The 12,461-nt window shown below is 42.5% G+C and overlaps 1 protein-coding gene across 11 annotated transcripts in view; it reads left to right on the top strand.

Annotated features, from left to right (window-relative positions):
* Window positions 1-12,461, top strand: part of BCAS3 (BCAS3 microtubule associated cell migration factor) — a 361,836-nt gene that overhangs the window by 287,684 nt on the left and 61,691 nt on the right. The gene's annotated exons all lie outside the window — the stretch shown is intronic.

Raw genomic sequence — 12,461 nt, forward strand, 5'->3', positions numbered from 1 at the left:
GGACTTGCATGGTAGCCCAGGAGAGAGGTCTTGTCGTGAAACACGACAAAGCAATTCTTGATCTCACCAGAAGGGAAGGCAGTGCTAAAAAAGGATGGGGGACAACAGAGAGGAGGATGGAACGTGACAAGGAGAGGGAAGGAGAGGCCAAGGACAGGTTCCCAGAGGAGTGGGCCTGAATCCAAATACCCCAGATGCAAAATCCCTCAGTTTTGGTAAACTTGGATTAGCATTTAAGAACAAACAGAAGAGCGCAGCTGGCCTTCTAGCTCTATCATTGATTAAACAATATCTGAAAGTCTTTGAAGTCTGGAGAAGTTTGGGGAGCTCAGTCTTGCCGTTTATCTGGAAGGGTTGAAGTATGCCTTCCTGGTTTTCTGTTTTAGCACCTCTGCAAAGAGTCTTTCTAATGAGCTAAATATATAGAAAGGTGTAGGGAGAAACTTGGGATTCGTGTATGGAAAAGATCTATTTAGAGAAACCCTATAGTAATTGTACTCAAGGCAGTTTTTAGATGCTGTATCCAGAGAGGTCTGTCCTGCACGACTCCCAGCTCCCCCCATTCAGCACGCAGCTTTCCTATTGGCATCACTGTCATCTTCCCACTGGGGATGTTGTCAAAGAATTACTTCTGACTAGAAAACTACCTTCCAAGCCTTATTTGTGTTATAAACACAGGGGTTTCAATACCAGGGGGGACAAAAGCCAGATTTTTAGGCTGATATTGGTGTGTTTAATGAAAAATTCACAGATAATGGGGAAGAAGTGAGCTGTAGGGCTCAGAAGGCATAAGTGGGATGCAAAAGGCTGGAGTTTATTTGTGATTCTTTCGCTGTTTCTCATGGTATATAGTTGAATTCTCTTATAAACTGTGAATATGACTATTCCCATAAAATGTTTGGAAGGGACCACATGGGAGGCAGTAAGCATGAGCTGTTAGTTATAACTGGAAAAAATCGTGGGTGTTTATGAATGCCCAAAGGCTGGGATCCATCCCATATGGGTTTCAGCATGTGAGAAAAGGTGCTAGAATTGATCTCATGTTCTCCACTGACTTTTAAAGAAGTTTATAGGAACTGTGTCCATAGCTTAGCCACCAGTTATGTGCCTGGAGCCAGGCAGGATGAGTCTGAACCTCGGTTACTGAAATACCATGATGCTTAAGTTTCCATCTGACTTTGCATACAGGGCTTTCCCACTAGCATAGGCTGGTTATTCTTCAGCTGGGCTTAGGAAGTCTTCATGCAATGAAATCTGATGCTCTCTTGCTCCTACCTAATGAACAAATAGAAGAATCAGTGTTGTGAAATTGTTCATTTCAGACTATATCAGAGATGACAGTTGATCTATTTTCATCCAGATTTCTCAAGCTTTTTGTTCCATTCACCATCATCCTCAAACCCTGAGGAGATGGCAGTGACCCTGTAGTTGTTTTATGTACTAATGATCTTCCTTTCCTTTGTGATAAACTCTCACTAAATCATTCAATTGAAGCATGATTTATAGTCTCTCAGAGAGAGCTCTTTTTTGCCAGGATTGCAGATTTTTAGCCCAGTCCTGAGAGGTGTTTTGAATGCCCTTAGCACTTCCTCTCAGTGATGAAAGTCTTTCCTTTAATTCACCGTGATTACTCTCTATGGATTAGCTTACACACAGTAGGTTCTGTGACTGTCAGTGTCTAATATGTTTGTCTGTGCAGCATCTGCCATGATAGAGAAGCATTGCACCGTCGTTTGGAAGTTTTGTCATTGATGGGATGGAGGAATTGAAAGCCCAAACCACCGATGAGTTGTGTGCATAGGAAGTGTGAGTTTGGCTTGGCGTTGGGAACAGGAGCGTGAAATCATGCACTATGGTTACTGACCCTGTGTCACCTCCAAGCAGCCAGTTCTGTCCTGGTAGCAGAGCTGTGCTGTGCTGACTGGTTTCCGAGGCAAATCGAAAGACCTTTACATAAGTACCAGGAGTTTTGCTGGACTAAAATCTCTGGATCTTCAGTGTGAGCTTTGCTGTGCCTCAGACAGGGAAATCCTGGGTATGTTGAAATCACTGGCAAAACCATTGCTGACTTCAGTGGAGACTGATGGAATGCTGTAGGGCCATGTTGAGAATTTCATCTGGGATCTTACATAAAGGTTAAAAATTCTGCAGTCCTTATTAAAAAAAGATTTTGTTTTCTTGTCTGTCGTTACCAGTGAACATTTCTTTTCTAGATGAGTTTGTGGCGGTGTGTAATTCCAGTGTTAAATGCCAACTTTCTTCAGTAGCTGAGCTTCTGTGACAGCTGAGGAAAAAAAGATCACCAACTTGTGGCTTAAATATTGAGCAGTTATGTTTCAGAGCAATTGTAACAGCTTTAGAAATGGGAGTATTTTAAATACCTTGAAGGAGATGCTCCCTGCACTGCACCTTTAGCTGCATACCTTTATTCACCATTTGTATGAAGTGCTACAGATGTTGCCTGTTTTCCACTGGTAAGCATTTACTCGCCTTTGCGCCTATTTGTGTGCATCAGACAAGTTCTAGAAGGAAAGCATTCATTGAGAATGTTGCTGGTTTGAAGATAGATGTTTGGAATATGAGCTGCTGCCTTTCTTAGATGGGTGACTGCCTCCTGAGGGTGAGGGGCTTTCTAGGGTAGCGCACCATCCTCCTCCAGGTGGGCTCTGCTCCCCTCATGCAGGACACTGCATGTGAACACAGGCTCAATCACAGTTTGCTGACTGAACTAGGACACATCACTTCCTTCCTGCTGCCTCAGTGTGCCTCTATTCAAAGTGAGATTGTGGTGGTATAACTCTCTCAGGAGCTTTGGGATCTATGGATAAAAGCTGCTATGCAGCCCCTGGAAATTATCATCATCATCAAATACTGTTATGTTTAGTAGCTGACTGTTCAAACAGTTCAGAAACTACAACAGCTTCCCTGCGTATTGCAGTGGCTACTGAAATCTTTATGGCTAATCTGAACAGGATGATGTAAACCAACTGGATACCCCGGGTGACTCTGTGCAGATGCTGTATAGAGGCATCTTCCTGATCAGTTAAATGAGAATTAAAAAGAAAAAAGAAAGTTAAAAAAATACTTTTCTTAAACCAGTGCTTTTAGAAGCAATCTGAAGCAGTCCTGACACTGAAGTAGTTGTGATTATTTTTGGTCTTATGGAAGTAATAGCCCACTTGCAGATAAATGTTTAGGGTAAATTTAGTTCTGTATTTGGTTCAGGTAGACTTGTATAGTGAGCGTTGTACCGCAAGTTCATGAAAACGGTTTATTGTGACTGGTTAGCTTAATAGAGTTTAGTAAAACCCTTTCATTGTTGTAGCCACTGGTCTTAACATTTCAGCCCTCCCCTTTCTCCGAGGCAGACTGCAGGAAACCCTCATATAACATGGCAATCCCCTCCCTCTCCCATACTGAAGAGAGGTTGATTCCCGCAGAATCAGAGCTCAATTGTCATATTCTGGTGCCACATCTTCCCAGGCTGCTTTTCATGCCCTATGTTACTTCCACATCTTTCTTCATTTTCGTTCTCCTCCTTAGTGTTTTTTACACACCCTCAGGTATCATTTCCTTCAGCTTGCAGAAGATCTCCCATCACTCTTCCAGCAGCGCACTGTTCATTTGGATCCCTTCTTAAAACTAACGTCTCCCAGGAATTTTTTCCTCCTTCACTGTTACTAATAATCTCTCCCACATCTTCTTCAGCATTTTTCCTATGTCCTGTTCTTTGTTTTTCTGTCAGAGTTTCTGCGAGGCATTGAGTGTGTTTGTTCAGATTGTTCTTTACAATATATACTTCAAATAGATGCTATGAAATAATGCTCGTATTAGAACCTTGAAAAAGAGAATTATCGAGCCTTTGAACACCTGGTGCTTTATAACATCCTGATTCAAAAGGTACATGAAGCAAAGAGACTAAGTTCATCATCAGTTTATCTGGCTGGTGTAGGTCATGGGTAAAACTGGCTCCTGCATGACTGTGAGGTCCTATATCAGGTCCTCTACATAATAATGTTATTAAATGTTATGAAAAAAGCAACTGCTCCTGCTTAGAAAATGAAGGTAACTAGCAAGTTTGATTGCATCACTTTCAGCTAGGAGATATGTTCAGTAGATGAGCTAAATCTGTATTTGGTTTTGGAGGCAGGTTCTATCCAGCTGTAGGGGTGTGTGCGTGTACCTGTATATTGTACAGCTGTGTAATCTATTCATAGATGTACAGTGGGTCCATGTGCACATGCTACACATTAAAATACTAAAGTAACGTGACCAGATTTTTGTTTTGCATGAGTGTGCTATGAAGTAAGAGCTCACTCGTGTTATGCTGCAATAAAAGTGGTAATATAAAGATTGGAGTTTAAGCCTGTAGCTAAACGGTCAGTTGCGCATAATCAGAGACACGTATTTGAGAGCAAAGGAGAGATACGTGGGAGATAAAAGAGAACAAATGGACAACTTCTAATTACATGTATTTTAGTTCATCTGGATCCCAGATGATCATCCTTGCCTCTGATGGTTTTGACAAATCAGTTTATTAGGACTGTAAATATAACCCAGGACTGTGCAGTAGGCAAGGGGACACTGAACTACTATTTTTTTTCATATTATATTCAGTCATTTCATTATTGGAGGTAAATACTGCTTGTACTTAGAAACACAACAGCTGGTCTCATGTGAGAAGGCAATCCACAGATTAACTTGCCAAATGTATTACCAGTTCATTTCACTGGGCTGAGAAACTAAGGGTATTTTAATGGTTTTGACCTTGATCAGACAAGGAAAAAAACCTGCCCTCGTTCTCAAGTTGAACCTGCGACTTAAACACTGATCTGGTCTAGTGCGGCGTGAAGTGAGCCCCAGCAGCCTCCTGGCGAAGCAGGCTGAGAACTGAGGACGCTGTAATGGGTCAGATTCCATGTGAAAGGTGTGGTTGTGATTCTCCAGTTTGCTCAGGAGGAGAGATGCTTTGATTACTTCTGCTGGTTTCAGAGCTGCTTGCATGCACAGAGCAGCTGTGTAAGAGCTCTTACCGTGCAAATCTGCATTTGAGCAAGGAGGAGCTTTTACTCATGTGCTTGCATGGCTGATTTGGCTTTAGTGCAGATTTTTACCTTAAAAACCAAAATGGTGTTATCCAAATTGAAAGGCCAGATGTGTGCAACCTCCTGCCATTTGCAGATCTTGCTCCCTTTAGGCCAGCTTTTGTGCATGGTGATACAAACTCTGGATGCAAAGTGTGTTATAAAGAGCAGCTTCAGAGACAGGTGTGTATCCACTGCTGGGGAAAGGAGCTTCAGTGGGAATGAAATTGCAGCAGATCTTCCAAAGAGAGACTGTGTTTTAAGGGACTTTTCCCTGTACTATTGTTTGCTCCATGGGAGTCTTCCTCCAAGGAAGGCAGGGTGCTGGATGCTCCAGCCTTTCGGGGCTGGTAGGACCATGTCCTGGCATTCTGCGCTGTTGCTCTCCCCAAGCAGCCTCTCCTGACAGTTTCTCTGTCACCTCCCCAGGGACTTCTCACACCCAAACTTGCCCAGTGATGAAAAGTGAGCAAGATCAGGCTTACTCAGTAGGGTAAACTCACTTGTTGGAGCTCAGCCAGGTGCAGTCCCTTGAATTGAGGTCTCCAATGCCTGTGTGAGTACGTGGGCTGGACTGTCTGCTTTCCTTCAGGAAGACTTAGGAGTGCTAAGGATTTAAGGGTGGGACTTCTGAAAGCTTTTGACATTGGCCTAATTCAGCTTCCTTTGAAGTTGAGGGAGCTTTGCTGTTGATTCCATTGGAAGCAAAGCATGGCAGGCACCAAGCGCTTTCCAAGCACCATACTCTGCTCCTGGCGCAGAGGAGAAAAGGGATTGAGCTACCCTGTCCTGTGTGCTGCCATTCAAGGGGCCACCTGCTAAAACCTCTTCTCCCTTCCCATTTTTGAGTCTCTCCTTTCCTCTCTTTTTCCCCCCTTGCTTCCTTGTGCGTGCAGCGCCACAACCAGACATGAGAGCAAACAGATGGAGTGTCAAAACCTGGAAGACCCCAGCCAGTCCTGACAGGGGATGAGGCCTTCACGGATTTCGTGTCTAAAGTTTGTCTCATTTCTGAATCAGATCTTCTGCAAAGTCTCAGGGTCATTTATCATTCGTTTTCTTCAAGAACTCTTAGAAAGAATCTGGCTTTGCAATGCAGGGCAGCCAAAAACAATGTCACGCTTCTTTCACAAAACCTACACCTTATTGCACAGTCCTGTGACTGTTTTAATAAATAGCTTCTCCCTGCATCTCCAAAATCCCCTCTCCTGCTCCAGGATCTTTGAAGTGAGAGAAACCAGACAAACATCAGGAATTTTTTTTTTTTTTTCACTTTTTTATAACATTTACCAGATTAGCAAATACAGATTTACTTTGCTCTTCCCTTCTACCTGCTGTGTCTGTGTGAGACAACTAAAACTCTGTATTATGTATCCCTCCCTGATCTGCTAAGCATTGCATCAAGCTGTGTGTTCCTGCAAAGGAAGAACAGATCCTGAAACCTGAATTTCTGCAACAAGACTCCTTCTGTTTGATTTCTGAACAATTTGTCATTGCCAAACGTACAAATCACATCTTCAGGTGACAATAAGCATATCAATATGTATATGTCATTACGTTTCATGTAACTAAGACATCCATGTCCATAGCGCACTGCCATGCAGTCTAGATTCAGCCATCACTGATCATACAAGTTGTCCTTTTTTTACCTAAAGTTCAATCAGTTGTAATCAGATTAAAGCACACTTTAAAGGTACAACTTTTAAATTCTTTCACTTAAGCCTTATTTTAGCTGCTCAGCTGTAATTCTGCAATCCTGCGGTCTGCTTTCAACCTATTCAGGAATCACTGTTAGATATTTTGGCATCATCCTCAAGGTCTAGTATGGATTAAATGTGCATGGGGGGTTGAGGATGGATGGTTAAAACAGGGGTCTTGCTTGTATGGTCCCAAAAGAAACTCAGTGTGATATTTTGCTGTTGGATTCAGTGAAAGGATGTTCTGTTTGGGGGTTAGGGGGAAGGAGAAAAGAAGAAAAAAGAAGAGTAAGACTACACAGAAAATCCTAGATTTCTGTTTAGTACCATTCCAAGTAAAAATAGAGGCTCTTTATTCTGTTATTTCCTTGGGTTTAGAATAATTCAATTTTTCTGATAGGCTTCATTTGATAATAAGAAGGCAAGAGTACTTTCCTTACCATTTTATACTCTAACTGTGTTTACTTTTTCAAAGTAACACAGATTTGTGTTTCGTAAGCATTTCAGGGTGATTTAAGCATCCATTAATATCCATTTCAACATGTTTTTACTAGTTTTGACATGTAATTTCCTGAACACACTGACACTTCCCACCCTCATATTCTAAAGGCAAATGTTGTTCCACCAACACCAGGTTTTTTTACTTGTTCACTCCATTTTCCTCTTTGATTCTGCTAGTTGGCAATGGCAAAACGTTGAGTTGCCATTATCAGCTCAGATCAATAAATCTGAAGGAGGAAAAAGAGGAAACCTCAACTCAGGGGAGTCCGAGTCAGCAAACATTTACTGATAAAGAAAACACTCGTATATCTGACACGTCATCAGCTCCCAGTGTTTGCTTACGCCCCAAGTGCTTGTTGCTACAAGAAAACACTCACTGCTACCGGAGCTGGGTTTCCATGGTCCCTCCGAGAGCTGCTTTGGCTGTGAACCACCAAGTAAAGTACAGTGGAGTCTGCTGTTTTCAAGGAATCTTCCTCAGAAGATGGGTGACTTCAAGGGATGCTTTCCAAGGGAACCACCAAAATCACGCTCAGTTGATGGTGGGAATAAAAGAGCGCCTGCTGTTACGCAAGTGTGCATGAACTTTGTTGTCACGGTGGATGAGATAGGGAAACTTTGCTGTATAGTTGCTGTGGCTCATGGTTTTCTGGCCCTGATGCTACAGCTGGTAAATAAATGGTATTTATTGTTGTCATTGGAATTTGATGTTAATTTAATAGAGAAACCCAACAAACTGAAGATTTCAGTGATACTGGTAAGAGCAGAGTGTAATGCAGGTGAAGAATTAACCTCACACTGTGGGAGTCATGCAGTAATGCTTTTCTTTTAGTGGAGTGTGCTGGTTGTATTTCAGATAGGCTCTTAGTCTCATGAACTGGAAAATCCTGAAAGAAATACAGCAGGTTCAGTTGTGGTATCTCCTGAGGAGCATTATCCACACAAGAAGTCCTAAGGGGATGCAGGAAGTTGCTCGAGTGCTTTGGGCCTGGATTTAAACATACTTGCACTGCAAGTATCTGGAAAGAGATGAAAACTTTGTTTATTTTGCAGTGTGTTCCTTTAATTATTCAGCAGACCTCTGGCAGCTGCCTGATCTATCTTCTCTTTGTCTTGCTGCTGTAGCATTTGATTTGAAACATCATTATCAGTGGTTGGAGTGACACTTATGGAGTGACACTTAATGCAGCTTAAGTCCTTTTCCCACGAGGGTGGCCATTCTATCTGGCCATGTAGCATCACACAAGTACAGTTCCTCTTTCTAGTTAATACCTTAAGATCGTAGCACATACCTAGGTTGGTGTCTGTGAGGAGGGATTCTTTGCAACAGCATTGAAACCCATCTCAGTATCTCTTAGGACCGAATGATGGTTAATGCTGTTATTTTAGAGAGGGCCTCAGCATGTCATAGACAACTTTACAAATAATGTTATAGCCTAAGTAGGGATTTGAGCGATAAATCTATACAACATGAAGAAGCACTTAGACCAGGCAGATGGCTTAAGTGCAATGCTAGGAAGACAAGGTCTGCAAACGGTTCTTTGAAATGGAAACTAGCATAGCTATGAGTCTTATCAGGGTTCCTCTGAAGGGTTTAACTGCCTCAGTTTCCCCCATTTTAATTAGATTTTATAATTTACAGTAGATTAGGGCTTCACACTACAAACTGGGTGAAAGTCAAGCTCTTTCCTCAGAAGATTGGAGACCTTCAATACCCTGATATCCCTAATGTTTGCTCATTATTTTTGCAGGCAAATAGAGATTTAGCTTTGTTTATCTATGGGATTAGTTGTTGGGATTGGCTTTGAAGCTCTGGGGATTATATTATGATGTTTGTGCACAACACTTTAGGAAATCTTTGCATTCCTGTATTATAAACAGTGCTCATCTGCATGGTAAAACCAGTTCAATGGGAGCCATGCAAGTGGCAGCCGAGGTGCCCTGAAGCCCCTGTAATCTCCACTGGGGACTGCAGCAGGGTAAATCAAATTGTTCTCCCTACCTGGAGGCGTGGGATCAGCACCTGATCCGCCACTTCATTCCGTGTCAGCTCAGCCCCTGGGTTTCCCCATAGCACAGCAGTGGGGATGCCCAGAGCCTGGGCAGGAGGGCCACACTGTCCCTATCACTCCATAGGAGCAAGGGTGAGACCACCAACAAATTCCTGGGAGGCCACAGTAGTCACAGATGGTAACTACTTTCAATCATGATGAACTCAGCTGGATTTAAACTGGTGATTTAGAGCTGAAAGTCTCTGTATCCTATTCCCATGAGCCCTCAAGTACTCGGGCACACCTCATTAGTTTGATGGGCGAGGGAGAGTTCCGACTCTCAGGGTTTGCCGAATGTCTGCCCTTTTTGTCTGCTTCACTTTCTCCAAGGCCTCCCTCTGATAAATCTCCATCTAATTTGAGATTAGGCTGTTAATTGAAAAAGGGGTCATTGCAGTTTTTAATGTCTGTTACGTGCTCAGCCCCTGCTCCATGTTGAAACCCGTTAAAGATCTTCCTGATCTGGACACCAGGTGAGGGCTCTTGCCTGTGGATGTGCTTTGCTGCCTGTCCGGGCAGCTCCAGCTGGGACCGTGTGTCATAACACTGTGTAAGGAAACAGATGGGGAGGTGCTGGGAGCATTTCTGGCCAGGTAGATGGGATGCCTGGGCGTTTGTCAGGAATTTCAGTGAGGGGCTGCATGGGCAGAGACTCTTCTTGCTCTCAGTTCAACTGTTTTACCACTGGATGCAAATGTACTGACTGTTCTGTCCGAATTCCTGTTTCTGATGATACAGTTTCTCCTTCTGATGTACTCCGAGGAGGGACTCTTTCCTTAAGACTTAAGCGTCTTCCTGAGCACAACTTGGTGAAGCACTGAAGTTCCCAAAATTGAGCAGCCCTTAATACACTGAAACCAGAGCTGTTTGGGCTGTACTCTGTCCCATCAAAATTGGAGTCAGAACCTCAAGTGATTTTGAGGATATTGAGAGCTGCGCACTTAAACCACCTGTTCTAGAAGTTAATGCAGCAATATAAAAATGTAAAGCAGAAATAGGCATATCTATTTGATAATAAATCAAAAATGCCTGTCTGCTTTTTAACTCGGGGGGGGGGGCAGGTGTAAGTTCAGCAATTTATTATCCAATAATGTCCTAATGGGTCCCTTATTTACTGATATCTTCGTTTTTGGATGTGTTTATTCCTTTTTCCTTATTTGGGTTATAGCATCTCATTTTTTTCTGTCCTTTCCTCTGGGAATAATGAAAACCAAAAATACCACACAGTAATGAGAAACAATAGTGTACAAAGATTAACGTCACAAACCCATCACTGACCTCAATAACATTTCACAACATTTAGTTTTCATTACAGTGAAATGTTACTGCATGCTTTTTACATGAACTTCTGAAGAAAAATATATGATAGGGCTTTCCAAAAATACACATATGTTGGGGGGGAAAGGACTTCTAAATCAAGAGTTTTACACATACACTGATCACATTTGACGAATCAGATGTATGGTATTAATTACTCTGAACACACAGCAGACCCTCTTAAGCATTTAGAAAACAAAGATTTTCTGCTTTGCTGATACAGACACGTGTCAGGCATTCTTCAAAAGGTGCATTCTGACTTCTAGTGCTATTTGCTCCCTTTGGATGATGAAAGAACATTCAATTTTTAAATTGTATCTGTAAAAAGTATTGCTTGGCATAGAGTTTAGGAAAGAACATTTAGAACAGGTTGATCTGTAACACCACAAGCAGTCTGTTTTCTATCAATGATTCCTAGCCAGCTTATTAAACAGATTTATACAATGAAAGAATCTAATAACAAAAACATTCACCTCCTTTATTACTTGGCATTATTTATGGCTCTTACTTTTTTTTAGCTACCTTTTTATATAGCGGAATCTGCCAACATTGTATTTATAAAGTTTATGTACTAGCAGCATTTGTGGGGCAGGGATTTGGGTTATTTTATGTTTCTTTTCTCCTACACTTATTATTACTAAATCTATATACAAATGCTTGTAAAGATTTAGAAAAAATAAAAAATCTGGAGAAATGGAATGGTTAAAAAATGAACTAATTCTGGAGAAATGGAATTTTTCATGTACTTACCCTTCAGATATACTCTCAATAATAATAATAAAAATAAGGGTGCTTATGACAGCGCCTGTTCCAAGGCTTACTGTGTTCTCCAAAATCTTCAGTGTTGAATCATAGATCAGGAAGTGTTTACACACTGCACAATCAAAAGTTCCTCCTATGACCATCAATTCAAATCTCTAAATATCTATAATTATAGCCAAAGAACAACTTTGTCTTCAAAAGCTCCTTCCTTCCTTTCCTCCTTCCTTCCTTCTGTCTGTCTGTCTCAAGGCGGCTCTGCTACAATGGCGCGTTTGTCATCATGAGATGGAGAGTTAATGGGAGCCATTGAGCCTTCTCCCGCTCGGCTCCAAGTGCCAGCTCTTGGCTCGTGCATTGAGCCAGGGCTGGGCCTGGCACAGATATAGCCATGGAATTAAAATATAGTCTCCCTTTCCTATAGATTGTTCTTTCCTGGCAAGGCAGATGTGTAGCTTCAGAAGTGGCCAGGGCAGCCTCCCTCAGTGGGACACAACAACCTGGCATTAAGACTCTTTTTTTTCTAGAAGGCTGCTGCTTTCTCTGATGCTTCTGTGTCCACACAAGACAGGCCTGTTGCTGAAGTTAGAAATGCCTTGCCATGCCTTTTCTCTATTCAGAGAGAGAAGTAAAGGATCATATTTGAAACAGGACTTGAAGTCTTACTGCAGCAAAGGACTCTGAGTCCCCATCCACAAACTGTGAGCAAAGTAAGGACAGAAGCCTCCAGCACCCCCGGTGAAAGGGAAGCAGTGAAAGCCTTGGAGATGCGTGCAGCAGGCACAGGCAGCCGCTGGTTTCCCCGTGCAAACAGCAGCACTAAACTGTTCAAATGAATACAAAGCGAGACAGAGGAGCGGGGGAAGTTCTGTATGGAATCCTCTTGATTGAAGGTCGCAGCTATTGGGAGCACCCCATCGCCGTGCTTCCTGCAGAGCGGCTGCTCGGGACAGCAGCCTTTCCCCCCGCTCCCACCTGAAGCTTTGTGGGTTTCTAAGTGACCAGTCCAGGAGTGAACACTGATACTGGCTCTCAGTCTGCTTTTGCTTCAC

Source organism: Pezoporus flaviventris, unplaced genomic scaffold (genome assembly GCF_033815535.1).
Source record: "Pezoporus flaviventris isolate CSIRO_AGI_PZ_B2104156 unplaced genomic scaffold, CSIRO_AGI_Pfla_v1 ptg000063l, whole genome shotgun sequence".
Taxonomy (NCBI): Eukaryota; Metazoa; Chordata; class Aves; order Psittaciformes; family Psittacidae; genus Pezoporus; species Pezoporus flaviventris.